Raw genomic sequence first — 15,816 nt, 5'->3', positions numbered from 1 at the left:
CTGATTATTTTACACTGATGCCAATATTCTTTATTATTTTGGGTTTTTTTTATGAAAGCGGTTGTAAATTTTAAATTGAGAATAAAAAAAATTTAAATATCAAAATTTAAAATTTAAATTTATTAAGTAATATTTTTACAAAAATAATTATATAAACAATTGAGCTCTTTTGACTATAAATTGTAATTTCAAATTTTAGATAATTTTATTATATGTTCCCATACAAAATTTAGCATTACTTTATTTTGCATGTGGATTGAACCTCGTGGATCTTGGGATTGTCGACTTCAACTTCAACCTTATCATCTTCTTTAATATTTTATAATTTTTTTTTTACATAAAGCTGTGATCTTTAAATGTACGAAATATAAGATTATCATTTGATTTTTTTTTTCTGATATTCATTCACACAAAGTACCATTTTATCTTCTTTAATTTTTGTAATTTATGTTTGTTCAAATTCATAGTACCAACATTTAATATTTTTTCATAAATCGTTGTGTTTAATTGATTTGACTCATTAAATGTATGTAACATCCAAATTAAGAAATCAATTCGAATTTTTTATTTTTCAAAGTAAAAATATTTTTTAGAGAACTACTTGTATAAAATAATAAAAAAAATTTATCAAATACTATATTTCATATAAAGAATCAATTAATTAAAATAGATTAAATAGATAAATTAATCAACAAACCACATAAAATTGGATTTTCTACATTTGATAAATTTTGAATATGAAATTTCAAAATTTCAGAACGTCTTTTTTTTTATAAAAAAATTTGATTTTCATAATGGTGGTAATTGATATTTTGTCTACCATATATGGTAACATATGGGTGGGAACTTTATATGTTAAAAAAAATAAAAATTATTACTTTTGAGGAACATTGCCTTTACTGACCTGTCCAGTAATCTAATTATAACGAGATGAGATGATGTATACAATATCGAGTATTACCTAATGCAATGAAATGATTACATTTTTAATTTTCAAGGGAAAAAAAAACATTTTATGGATTTATAAATTCTTCTCTATCACATATTTCCTCAATTATAGCATGTAATTTTGAATATTTATATATATATATATATAAATTAACTTATATTAATGTAAAATTAAAAGTTTTTATACATTTTTTAATAATTAATCTTACTAAATTCAAAAAATAAGAGAGACAAGTGAAAAAAAATTTAATTTCATCCATTGAACATGTTAAAATCAATAGTTAAAAAATATATAAATTTGGTTTTTATAAATTGATCACTCCCATATATATATATATATATATTAATTTTAATATTAGAGTGTGTGTCTCGAAAAGCTAATTTTGATATCTTCTAATTTTTTTTTTCTCTTTTGTAGATTCAATGAGTTCAATTAAACTTTCAGTAAAATCCATTCTCACCAAACCTAAAAAATCTTAGCAGAATGATAAAAAAAAAAAAAAAAAACCTTATTTTCTGTGGGCAAAAGATGAATTTACAATTAAATGAAAAAAAAAAGAAAGAGAAACGTTTTTTTAATGGTCAAGAGAAACAAGTTAATAATTATTGTGTTTAACGAGAACCAAAAATTACTAAATTTTTTATATTGTTAGAGATATAAATGAATTGAATATAAATAAATTTTATTATATTTTTAATTTATTTTTTAATTAACGAAATATGAAATATTATTTATAATCATTTATTATGCTTAATAAATAAATATAAATAAATAAAAACATAAAATATTCATAAAATATTTTATTTATTTATATCATTATATATTATAATATTGATTCATAATAATTATAACCTAATTTTGGGATGGGATGATAAAAAAACTTTTGGATGGGCGAAGGATGAATTTACAATTAAATTAAAAAAAAAAAAAGAAAGAGAAACTTTTTCTTAATGGTAGAGAAAAACAAGTTGACAATTATATAAATAAAACAAAAAAAAAAAAAAACATGATTGTCTTATATGAATTGCAAGTTGAAAGATTAATCCAATTTAGTCAAAGATCGCAAACTTCAAGAAACAAAACAAAAGCGAAATCCCATGCACGCACCAACCTGTTTTTCTGCCATACAAGCAACAACAATATTTCCTTTAAATATATAAAGCAACATCTTGAGAATTGAAGCTCAAGGTAAGTGAAGCATAACTGAAATCAACTAATGAGAATAAGAGCACGACATAGGCAGCCTTGAGATGCTTAAATGCCTTAATTAATTAAAAAAACCAATAACTTTTTAAGGATGAATTACAAAATAAGGGAATGGATTGAAAATATTTTATCTTCTTCAATCATGGAACAATTATTCATTAAGAAAGGAATGACAACTTGATAATCATTGGTATATAAGAAAATTTTAATTCTCTTTTTATCCTTAATTTGGATAACAATTTTTTTTAATTTAAAGAGAGAAATAAAAAAAAATCATTGAAAAGAGATTCAAAAAACTTATTGTTGATAGCATCACATCTATTATTATAAATGGCAATAACAACAACATTAATTAGATAAAATCAAATTCGATCTACTTCAAATAAAATTTTATTTGATTGATTGAGTTTAAATTGGATATAGCTTATTAACACTAGATTCGATCACATCAAAAATTGATATGCCCTCTAGATTAGATTCAGATAACAATCTAGCTAGATTCAATTTGACAAGAGTGGAAACAACCTTGGTTGATCAAGTTGATGTTTATTTGAGGAGGCAACTCGTCGGTGTCTTTTAACATTTTCTGTCTCCTTTTTTTTCTTTTTTTTTTTTTTAAATAAAAAATTATAAAAAAAGTAAAGATAAAATGGTAATTACGAATTCCTTGTTAATAGTTAAAAAATGATAATTTCTTATTTGAGCATGGTAACAATGATAAAGTGTAAAAAGTTATGATCCGTTATCCTTTTCTGTAATTTCATTTTTCAAGGGCACAAATTTTTTCTTTACACGTGTGATAATTGGCTCTTACCGTAAGAAGAGGCACAAATTCCTTCATGACCAACGGAATTGAACATAATACTTTCCCTCTTTGTGAAAGGAATTAACGATTTGGTCAAAATCTAAAAAGAGAAGGAGAGGGAGGGAAGCTGATGAGCATCGTACTGTTTGGGTTGCGTACTTTTTTTAAATTTTGCGTCACACTTCAAATGATGAGGTTCGAAGAAATTAGAGCTCGGTGAAAGTTTGAGCTTTCGAAAGATCAGTCTGCCATGCAATTAATGCAAGCAGTTACTATACTTGTTGTTGATATTCCTAACTTATAGGTTTCCATGAGAGTGATAAAAGTCAAACTAACTGTCCCCCACCAAAGCCTGGCCTTCACCTCCTCCACTTACTGCTGTCTCTCTCTTCTTTCTTTTTTGTTTTGGTCGGCAAATAATATGGGCCCTCAGCATAGGTTGATTGGTTTTAGTTTTCCCCTGCCACGTGCTTCTTCGGTCTTCCTTTATGTACCTTGCCCTTAGTAATTTATTTTGGTCGGTTGAATTTATAATTTTGCCATTGAGATTTTTTTTTGCTAACGTGAGATTGGGAGAATATAAATGGTACTACTAATTATTTTTATACTAATCATTATTATTATTATAGTATATTTTGACGAGCATTTTGTTTTTAATTAAAAAATTATATAATGTAACGTAAGATCAAAGAAATATGTTAATTATCTTTTAGATTAAATGATATGTTATTAGAATTGATATTTAAAAATTATGAATTTGAGATAATTTATACATGTAATATTCAATTCAATAAGATAAATAATAAAGTAAAAAGAATTTAAGAGTAGATTAAAATTTTTTTAAAAAAGTAAAAGAGACATAATTTGAGAGAAAAATCAAGTTGTCATAATCCTCAAGTTTACTTTCAAATGTTGATTCTCAAATTTTTTTTTCATATTTAAAAAGATTGATCTGATATAAGTTAATTACCTCGATTAATCAACAAGTGATTGGTTAAGGCTCGTCTTCCTTGATGAAGAGGTCTTGAGTTCGAGTTTTATTGGTGGTCGCTTGTTAGATGTATCTTAAATGCATGACCTACAGTCACCTGTCTTAGACTGTCAGGTATGACACATTTTATATTGACCTGAGAAATTGAATAACTTATTTATCCTTAAATTTTTCTTACAAAAAAAAAAAAACTATTAGAAGCCTATTTTCAATTGATGACTTATATCTTTCGATTAACTAATTATGATCAATTGTCGTAATGATTTTGAAATCGTCAGATGTTTAAAATTTTAAAATTTAAAAAAATGAGAAGAGTCGTCACCAATATTTTTTAGAGTGTGATTGGTTATTCAAAAATTTATCTTTTTAATAAAATTATAAAAGTGGATTTAAAGTTTATTAAAAAGATAAATTTTAGTCTACGAAAATCAAGTTGGGTACGAGAGTTGGTTACGTATGAGGAAGGATTAACACCCCCGTAATGCCTATAAATTGGTACCAATTAATCATGCACTATTTATGGTGTTGGATGAAATAGTTTTATTTTAAAATTTAATAATAACTCAATTTTATTATTTTTAAAAAATAATTTTATCAAAATTTTTTATTTAAGAGTATCAAAAAAATCTTTAAGTTAAAGAATTATCTTAAAATTCTCTAACATTTAGGCAGAACTTTAAAGATAACTCTTTTAACTGATATTTATCATGATATTCATTAAAAATAAAAATAACATTTCTTAGGGAAGGTAATTGTTGGTGACTTTTCAGCATTTAGGCAAAGTACCGAGAATTATTCCCCTTGAGATGTTATTTTTATTTTATTTCATATTTTTTAAATTACATTTTTATTTAACGTTTTGTGTGAGAAAGTAAACGATGGTACTATCAAGTAGCAAACAAAAATTGAAGGTACAAATATGCGAAATAAGTCTAAACAATAACAAATAAACACATGTAAGCCAATAGGTGCTGTATATGATGAAGAAATACAAATTTAAAATTGGATTCTTACATATAATGAGACCACATTGAGTCCCTAACATTTAGGTAAAGCTTATGTGCAATTATTTATATTTAAGATCCCATTTTATTATTATACTTTTTTATTAGTTTTAATCTCATTGTTAAGATGAAATAAGGACTCATATGAAAATTTTAATGAAATAAAGTTTTCTAAATACCCCATCATCTAGACGGTATTCGAGAATAAACTACTCCACTTGAGATTTTTGTATGTATCTTTAGAGTTTCAGAATAGTTTTGAACATAGATGTAGGTCAAGATTTTAAAGTTTGGTGACTTATGGGTGATGATTCGGGATTGTGTATCAAATTTAGGGTTTTAAGTTTTGAATTTTAAAATTTAGAGTTTTAGATTTTGGATTTTAGAGTTTCAAATTTTTAGGGTTTGGATGGTTTAGAGATTTTGATTCTAAGGTTTAAAGGGGTTTAGGGTTTCGATTTTAGGGTTTAAAGGGTTTAAGGTTTTAGTTTTAGGGTTTGAAGGGTTTAAGGTGTCACTTTTAAGGTTGGAGGATTTAGGGATTTGATTTTACGTTTGGAGGGTTAGGGTTTTAGTTTTAGGGTTTAAAGGGTTAGGGTTTCGATTTTAGGGTTTAAAGGGTTTAGGGTTTGACTTAGGGTTTGAGGTTTAAGGTTTTGATTTTAGGGTTTCAAGGATTTGGGTTTTAATTTTAGAGTTTGAGGTTTAGGGTTTTAATTTTAGGGTTTCAAGGGTTTAAGGTTTTGATTTTGGAGTTTTAAGGATTTAGGGTCTAGAGAAAATGCGAACATCTCTAAAAATCTTCAACATCTAGATAAATTTTTGAAGCAAGTTTGGTCTTTATAATTTTTAAAAATTAATTAAAAAATTTTTTTTATGAAAATTTATTATTAAATTGTTAATTTATTTAGTGATTTTTTATAATAATTTTTCAACATCTAAGAAGAATTAACATTATTTAAAACACAATTTATATTTCCTAACATTTATGTAGGAAAATTTTTTTTATTACTAATTGATTTTATAATCATTTATAAATATTTTATTATTTTTTTTATTTAACAGTTTGGTTATTAAAAATATATTAAAATGAATAAAAAATTTTGAAATCATTTTTATTATTATTATTATTATTATTATTATTATTATTATTATTATAAAACAACAAATATTTATTCTAATAAATTCTAAAAGTTTTTAAACATAAATAAATAACAATAATAAAGCTAAAAATGATATAAATAATATATATGAAAAAATAAAAATCAAATCAAAATTTTTTTTTATTTGAACCAAATCGGTTACGGGCCGATCAACAGGCCAATCTGGATGGCTCAGTTGTTCAACAATTTAGACTGGTTTAAACCAGTTCACTAGCGATTTGTATGGATCGACTGAGGGCTGGCTGAAGCGGATTGATGGGCCAGGTTACGCTGATCTCGAGTCGGGTCACGAGCATGTCGAATCATCTTCTTTGCCCAAAACGACATTGTTTTACTTATTTATTTTTATATAAAAGTTAACTTTTTTTTTGGTTCATTTCATCATTTCTTTCGAAAAAAAAAATTAGCCTTAAAAATCTCTTCGAGTTATGCCAAAGTTCTGTGTCGTGTTGCCACCCTAGCCATCGCCTGAGGTTGCTGCCAATGATCATCGATGACCAAAAAGCACCAGAAAGCTTCCAAAAGCTCTCCTCCTTGTGATCTTTCCAAATTCAGTATTCTTTTCACCGAGAACAACCCCGATCAGTGTAGATCGAAGTTTAAAGTTTCAATCCTTTTAAAAAAAAAAAACCCAAAATTGATGATTTTTTTTATTTTTGTAGACAGCTCGGCGCTGGGTTCCTCCTTATAAGGAAGACTGTGTTTGTGATTTTTGTTTTGTTTTATCTTTTTTTTGTGGCTAATTTTTTTGGGTTTGTTTTTTGGTAGTTTGTTTGCTGTGGAAAAGTAGGTTTGAAAGCTAAAAATACTTGGTATAGGGACATTGGGATAGAGGTGGCTATGTAAAAGGCCAGCGTAGAGGGAATGGCTGAGGTTTTGGGGTCTAACTAAGGGAAAAAATCTTGGTGCCTAGGAAAGGTTTGGTGCCTTTATGGTGTTGGCCTTTTAGGAGAATGGGTGGCTGAGGACGGCGCTGACAAGGGATTGGGTGACTGAAGGCATGGTGTTGGTAAGGGTAGGTGAGTGGGTTTGGGTAGTTAGGGAGTAGTAGTGCCGTGCCTTCTTTTTTTTTCTATTTTTTTATTTTTTTGTTTATTTTTATTAATTATTATATTTTTATAACAATATTAAATTGATATGATAAAAATTTAAAAATAAGCCCAAAAGCTGAATTAGTCTAGAACATGAAATTATTAACCCAGATAAAAATTAGTGTCTACACCAATGATATATGCTATACGGATGAGCATGCTTTGATTCTAAAATCATATTGCAAACCATCCATTCATGATCTATTGAACTTTGAATTTGCTTATGATTCTTTTAAACCATAGTTAGGATTGATTTTATGGTCCAATGTCATTTAAAATTAACCCTTGATAAGATTTTCATTTTCAAAATTCATAATTAGATATTTTAATTTCATTTTCATTAAGTAAATTATCTTTAACATTAATTCTGTTATTATATATGATAAAAATAATCAATAAAATTATGACATGTGATATAAAAATATCACATCAAATTTTATTTTTTTAATTTTTAAAATTTAAAAAAAGAAAATTTAAGAAAATAAAGAAGTAGATAGAATTGGGAAACAGGGGGTGGGAAAAGAAAGATAATGGGAAGGGGGTTAGGAGGAGAAAGAAGAAAAAAAAGAGAGGGAATATCAACTTTATTTTTAAAATTGCATGTCTCTTTAAGAGATTAATTTCGAAAATGAAAGAAATTGAAAAAAAATTACTATAGTAACAATAAAACATCAATTTTGTAGAATTTATACAATTGATAATGAAATTTTATGTAAGATGGACCATAGTGTAAAAGATCTCAACCCAACATACAAAATTCTTTCTAGAACTGCCATTTTCTTCTTGCTCAAGCAGGGCTATGAGGAAAAAGTGAATCAAATCCTTGGGAGGTCTTAGCCCATTTTACTCAATTCTCCATAGCCCAAACGGAAAATGACTAATGAGCCCATATAAAGCTCTATTCATTACACACTGCGACAAGAAATAAATAAAAATAGGAATGAGAAAAGATTTTTAAAAGAAAAAAAGAAACAAAAATAGAACCAGAAGCTTTAAAATTTCTTTTGAAACTTTGTTTTCACTCTTAATCGATCTTTCTAAAATTTCGTTTTCATTGTTTTTTCTTCGATTAGGGTTCCTTATTCTTCTAATTAGGAAACTTTAAATTCTAATTTGTTTTCGTTTATTCTCTGCATGCCAGAGTTAAACCCTAGAAGACTCATCACCAAAATGCAAGATGGTTAGTTTTCTTCTCATTATGATTTCCTCTCTGCCTTTCAATTTCTCTTATTACTTTAATTTTTTTTGGAATATTATATATGTTTTCAATCAAAAAATTACAATTTCACTGTCTCATTTTTTTACTGGTGAACTTATAGGCAACTTTAGTTGTTTTATTTTTTACAGACCTTGATAAATTGTCGGATAATGAACCTAATGTTGTCATGAGATTCAAACCATTCTCTTTTTATTTAGTTATCATTTATGTGATGATTACCATTAATAGTGATATTCATATCTATCTCTTAGGAGGATCATAAACACGAAAAAAGATATTAATGGTGACCTAGCTGATATTGAAACCTTTAACTACGATGATCTTGATAGTGTTTCAAAATTGTAAAAAACTCAAAGGTACATTGACATAATGCATGTTAGTTTCATTCATGTCTTAAGAATTGCTTTTGTTTTCTTATTCATTGTTGAATTCTTAAATTTAGCATAATTGATTACGTAATAAACTGTTATTATAGAGAAAAGATTTAATTTTGTATGTAAGAAAATTTGCTAAATCTTCTTAGGCTTAAGTTTGTCTTGACTATTTCTATTCTTAGCTCTATTTACAATAATGCAAAAAGTGGAAGATGTGTTTGAAAAAAATTCTATATATCGAATCAAAGAATGGTACTAGAAGATGATCCTGAGTATCAACTAATTGTAAACTGTAATGCTCTATCTGCTGATATTGTGAATGAGATTGTTATTATCCATAATTTTTTATATGATAAGTATCGACTGAAATTTCCTGAGCTTGAATCACTTATGCATCATCTGATTGATTATGCTCGTGTAGTGAAAAAGATTGGCAATGAGATGGATTTAACCTTGGTTGATCTAGAAGGACTTTTGCCTTCAGCCATCATTAAGGTTGTTTCAATTACAATACCAACTACTAGTGGCAAGCCATTTCCAGAAAATGTTCTTTAAAAAACTATTGATGCATGTGATCGAGCTCTTGTTTTGGATACAATAAAGAAAAAAGTTCTTGATTTTGTAAAAAGCAGAATGGGATATATTGCACCATATCTTTCTACTATTGTTGGAACTGCTATTGCAGTTAAACTTATGGGTATTGCTGGTGGTTTTTCAGCATTAGCTAAGATGCTTGCTTGTAACGTTTAATTGCTTGGTACAAAGAAAAAGACCCTTGCAAGGTTTTCTATTACAACATCATAATTTTATGTTGGTTACATTGAATAGATGGAGATTTTTCAAACTATAGCCCTTACTTTAAAGAGTTGTGTTTACTGTCTTTTGGCTTCAAAAGTAATGTTTGTAGCACATGTAGATTCTATTAGAGGTGAACCATCAGGGAATGCTAGAAGAACTTTAAAAGAAGAGATCCATAAAAAAAATTGAAAAGTGGCAAGAACCACCTTCTGTAAAGTAGCCTAAACCATTTCCTGTTCCTAATTCTAAACCTAAGAAAAAGAAGGGTGGTTGTCGCTTAAGAAAGATGAAGGAGAGGTAGTTCTGTTATTTTTATTACTTTAACATGGAATTTTTTTAAAATCTTATTATAGCGAGTTGTTTGTGTATTTTGGATTTTGATTATTTGATAAGTGCGTTTGTGTTTTTTTTTTTTTTTTCAGGTATACTATAACAGACATGAGAAAGCTAGCAAACAAAATGTAATTTGGTGTAACTGAGAAGAGCTCTTTAGGTAAAACTTTTGACTTTTCCATTTTTTAAAGTAATATAATTTGTGAATATTATATTTTGTTATGATTCTTAAAAGAGTTATAGGTCTTCAATAAGTGTGAAAGCTCTAATTAAGTAAATACATGTATGCTTAACTATTATCTTTTTTTTTCTGTTCATGAAATATCTAGCTTTAAATCATGTCCCTTGAGGAGTTAATTTCTTGTTGCATGTTCTACGATATGGATATTTTAATAGTTTGTTTGAGGACCAAGAACCTATTTCCCACTATTTTCTTAATGTTTATTTACTTTTTGATATTAGGTGATGGACTAGGTGAAGGTAATGGAATGCTTAGTCAGGCTGGGAGTGGCAAATTGCGTGTATCAGTTGGTCAGAGCAAACTTGCAACCAAAGTTGCTAAGAAGTAAGTTTTCCTCTTCTTGTTTTAAAACTACAAGTTTGGAAGTCATATGTTGTTTTCCTTGATCAGATTGTTTTTTTCATTAGTTTTGGTATTTATTTTGCAAACTTAACCTTACACGTTGATCTTCAGGTTTATATATATATATTTTTTGTTCCTTCAGATTCAAGGAAAAGCATTATGGAAGTAGTGGTGCTACATTTGGAATGACTTCAAGCTTGGCATTCACAGCTATGCAAGTATTTAGCTTCTTCTACTTTGACCATAACCTAATAGGTATGTCATTACTCTATTGTTTTTTTGGTTACACATTTGATATAGAAAAGATTTGAGAAGTATGCCTACATGGCTTTATTAGGTGCAAGAAATGGTTTAGCATTTAAGACTTAGAATAGGGTAAAAAATTTAGGTTAAGGCTGTTTAAGTTGCTTGAAACATAGTTGAAATTACAAGAAAATATGGACGAGACTTTTTTTTAAGTTAGTGATTTTACATTGTTGACTTCAATAATGGGAAAGGGTACTCGAAATGTGGAAAATCAAGGAAACAAGGGTAAGGTTCTAGTATTTTGAAGCATGTGGCATATGTTATATGTAGTAGTATGTGTGTAGGTAGGTAACGAATTTTAGAGGATTTATCTTTTAGCTCAAGAAAGGTGTATGTATTTTATCTCCTAATACATGGTTGACTAGCTGCATCTTAAATGTAACTTTGATCCTTCTAAAATTTAGAATTGTAACATTTAATACGAAAAGGTTGCTCAAAGTCTTAGGCATTAATCAAACATGCATTATTTCTTGTTTATGTGTGTTTCATCAACGATTGGTATCTTTATTTTTTAAGGGATTGAGCTCACAAATCCTCAAGCTCATGCACATCAACTTGGCAGTGAAACTCAAAGTACTTACTTTTCTGAGACTGAAACATTTTCAAAGATCAAGAAGACATAAACAAAAAAAGCTCTTGCTGACTACCTCATCATTAGATGACCTTGCCTTGGTCTAAGAAAAGCTTTGTAAATTGTGAAAGCATCATGATTACTTGAGTTATAATGAACTCGATATAAACACCGAATTTTGTCGAAAATATTTTAGTATGGTTAACCCAGGCCCATTTACAACTCTTTAAAAGCCCATAAAATGCATCGATATTTAGGCTTAATAAATAAAGAAAAATGAGACATGTATGGTTAATATCAAATTCTTTCACATGGCATTCATATGGATAATATTTTTTCATGTAGATGTATGAAAAATAAAGAATAAATAAAACAAATAAACCTTAAAGTCAACTCTTGTTAAAATTGTACAAAACTTGGTCAAAATAAATAGAACCAGGGTTAATGCTCAAAATTCACAACCTAATAGGAATCAATATGGTTTAAAATTAAATTTGAGGATATTTAAAACACTAAAAATTTTTATTGCACTGCGAAAGTACAAAATTATCAAAATGCCTTTTAGGGGATATTTTCATAATTTGACCTTTTCAAGCTTGAATTTTCATGAAATTTTTCAGATCTTTATTTTATAATATTTCATAATTTTTGGTGTATTTGAAAAGTTGTACCTCAAAAAGTGTGAAATTATCAAAAAGAAAAAAGTTTTGGGGGGTAGGAACAAAATAAATAAAAAGCAAAAAGGAAAGGCTAAAAAAGAAAGAAAAAAAACTTCAAAGAGGAAAGTTAAAGCCCAAAGAAAGGTTTGAAAGGCATGTTTCCTACAAACTCAAAATCTTGTCGTTTAGATGTTCGCAATGGTTTCTTTCTTCTTCTTCTGGCATGTGCTTTAAGCATCAATCCAATTTTTCATGTTTATCGCTTCTTTGTTCGTGCATATGTTTTGTAACATTAATGAGTTGTAGTTAATACAACTATCACCTTTCATGCAAAACTGAATACATAAACTATTGCAATAAGTAAAAAAAGACATAAGACTAAAAAAAAAAAAAAACCAAAACACCTAAAGTTTCATATGTGCTATCGGTTTGATTTTCCTTCATGAGCCTGCTGCATAAGGTTGATCCATGAAAATGGAAAAGTTTTTAATAACACTATAAGAAAAATGAAAGATTAGTGACAATTTTATAGCGACGTTTCACTTACAAACATCGCTAGCTTTCGTGTTTTTATAAAGCTTAAGGTGTTTTTTTATCAAAACGTCACTAAATATTCAAATAGCGTTGTTTTTACTTATAAATGCCACCTAAAACAAAAAATAGCGGCATTTATCGACTAAAATTCCTTGAATAATCCTCTTTAAAAAATTGGAGTGATTACTGAATGTGTTTTTGACAAAAAATACATTGAATCATCATGTTATAAAAATGGATAGGGAATTACTAAAGGCGTTTTTGGTAGACAATACTTTAAATAATACCCTCATAAAAAATGTAGGTGATTATTAAAGACGTTTTTCGCAAGAAACGCCTTCAATAATTTCACTAAAAAATTGGAGAGGATTATTGAAGGCGTTTTTGGTTAAAAACACCTTCAATAAATATCCTGTCAAATTTTAAGGATCATACTATTTTTAACCATAAGATCGTAAGTTCGATCATTTCCTTTAGCCTTTTTTGGGTTTTTGAAGGGATTATTCAAAGCATTTTTTGATCAAAAACACCTTCAATAATCTACTCAATAAATTTTTATGAGGGATTATTGAAGGCAGTTTTGATAAAAAATGCCTTCAATAACATTTTATTAAAGATTATTCAAGGCATTTTTTTACTAAAAACACCTTCAATAATCCCATAAAAAATTTGGTTTAATTAAATATGTGAAGTCAGTTATAGGTTTATACTCATAAAACATTTGAAGTTAGTTGTAGGTTTATACCCAAAAAATATTTGATTTATATATGTGATACTACGAATTATATTTTGGAATTTACATTGTGAACATTGTTGTATTTCAATAAATTGATCACACATCTGAATTTAAAATTGATAACGTTGCCATATAAATATACTTTTCTCAAATATCGTACTCAATATATATGTATTCATATAAAATAAATATATACCAATAATATTAAACTAATACCCCAATCTACAAACTTAAATTATCTATTCAACATGGCATGTTAAAAACAGTATAACAAATGATCCTCATATATTTGCACTCAACCAACAATGTCCAACCTTAAGGTTTAGCAATAAATGATAATACATACTCACATCACTCTTTACGAACTTCATCAAGTTCGTCTACTATGAAGCTTTCTTTACTCTCCCACTAAAAAAAAAATCAAAGGTAAATGTTAATAAATGAGAACATAAGTTAGCTTTTTTTTTTTTTTAGAAAGATATAACAACTTTATAAAATTTATACTAACCTTGAATGGTGTGGTCATAAAATCATATAAAATTATCTCCCTCATAAAACGAAAGATATAATATCCACATTCATTATATCCGGGTTGATAAGGTATCTGAAATTAAATTTAGTGGGTTTAAAAAATATTTATTTACACAAACTCAATATAAAAGAATAAATTTCACATTTATAGGTAATGACACCTATTTTATCTTTAGCTTATTATCAAATGCAGATATTACCCTAAATTAAAAAGAAAAAAATTACTTAATACATAAATAAAATTACTTATAAAGAAACAGAAGATATATAATATAATAATATGTAATACCTCTTTATAAAAATTTTAATTTTGGGGTTAGGCATTGCTGTTGGTTAAGCAAAATTAAGTAAGTATGGCATTAAGGAATTGGTATCAATCACAATAAGTTGCCAATGACGACTACAAAATAATAAAAATGATATACTCAGATTAGGCATCATATCCGATTCGGGTAAGGTTGGAATAATTATTTGTATGAATATAACTTACCGCGCATTATACGAATGTAAATAATAATCAACCCATTTTTTCATGCATTCAATCACATGATTAGCATGAAAAGTGATTATGTCACTTTGCTCACTAATGAAATTAGGGTCAACAAATCTAAATTTGTGGGTTGTTTGTTTTACCTTGACCTCTTTATATAAGAAGTTGCATGATAACAATCAATAATACTAGTTAGTAATGCACTATAATATAGATTAATACATATTGAGTTTGCATGTTTGCATTTATAAGCTAACCTCATATCAACAACAATATCAATAGCTGATATTTCATCCAGCTCATAAAATTATTTAACCTCAATCACACCAATGTAAGAAAATGATAGTTTATCAAATAACCCATCTTTAGACTCAATGGTTATGCAATTTTCTCTACATAAATGATCAAGTGAATAATTAGATAACTCATCTATGGCAGCCTGAGTAAGGGTCATACTCTGAGTTTCGACATCCTACTACAATATATAATGAAATATAAGTATTAAAACCAAATCAATAAATATAATAAACAAATAAATATTAAACTTATAAACAAAATCATACTTCATGGTCGGTAGTTGAGGTTGGGTTCCCTGCCTGACTAGTAATGAAAGCTTATCCCAAGTGGATAATGCTACCTGACTAGCCTACAAGCATGCTAAACTGCATTGTTGCCAACACGGCCTCCAAAGTAGCGAGTCTTTACTGTTGCTCATTGAGGCATTACTCCTGATTATCAAGTCGTTGCTATTATTGCTCAATGATTGCTTCATATTGTACATTTGTCATTTGAGAGGTTTTGGATTGATTAATTAAAAACTTTGATGGCAACATAAATTTACCAACCCCACGAACTCGACTATGCCTTTTTTTAGCTCTTAATGCTAAAGACAATGGATCTTTGCCATACTGGTTACCAATTCATCAGATTTAACTTTGATAGCATAATCATCTTGAAAAATAATAATAAGATGGTTGTAACAACAAATCTATACAAGCTAGTATAGAGTCATGCATATAACCACAATAACAATCATATGTGATTTACTGAACAGTTATACATACAATCTTTTTAGCCAATTCTTTAGTTGCTTCATCTGCAAGGAATCCATCTTTTCATAGATGTCTTTAGTTTTAGACATCCCATCTGAAAACTTCGATACTAGAGTTCGCTGATTCCTAATAAATTATTACAATAAAAGAATCAGAATCTATGAAATAATGTTCATAAATATTCATTTATGAGTATAAAACAAGTGTACGAATACTTACAAGTTCATACTTGACATTTGCATATCCCTTTCTCGCTGTTTGATGGTGATATATTTGTTTGGCCCGAATGTTCTTTTATTTTTCTTTGATTTTCTACAAAAAGAAATTACATAAATCATATATAAAGATATCAAATATATTGCATAAAATCTTATAAACATTTTTTTTTGTAATGGGTTTACTTACTGAGAAATCTTTTGAT

At 27.6% G+C, this 15,816-nt stretch overlaps 1 pseudogene; it reads left to right on the top strand.

The window, feature by feature from the left end:
• Window positions 1–9,051: 9,051 nt before the first annotated feature.
• Window positions 9,052–9,357, top strand: LOC149518728 (U4/U6 small nuclear ribonucleoprotein Prp31 homolog pseudogene; annotated as a pseudogene).
• The last annotated feature ends 6,459 nt before the right edge of the window (window positions 9,358–15,816 follow it).

Source organism: Durio zibethinus, chromosome 5, assembly GCF_047325235.1.
Source record: "Durio zibethinus cultivar Kanyao isolate XHJ-2024 chromosome 5, ASM4732523v1, whole genome shotgun sequence".
Classification (NCBI taxonomy): domain Eukaryota; kingdom Viridiplantae; phylum Streptophyta; class Magnoliopsida; order Malvales; family Malvaceae; genus Durio; species Durio zibethinus.
Note: the sequence above shows the minus strand (reverse complement) of the source record. Positions and strands in the feature narration are given on the sequence as shown.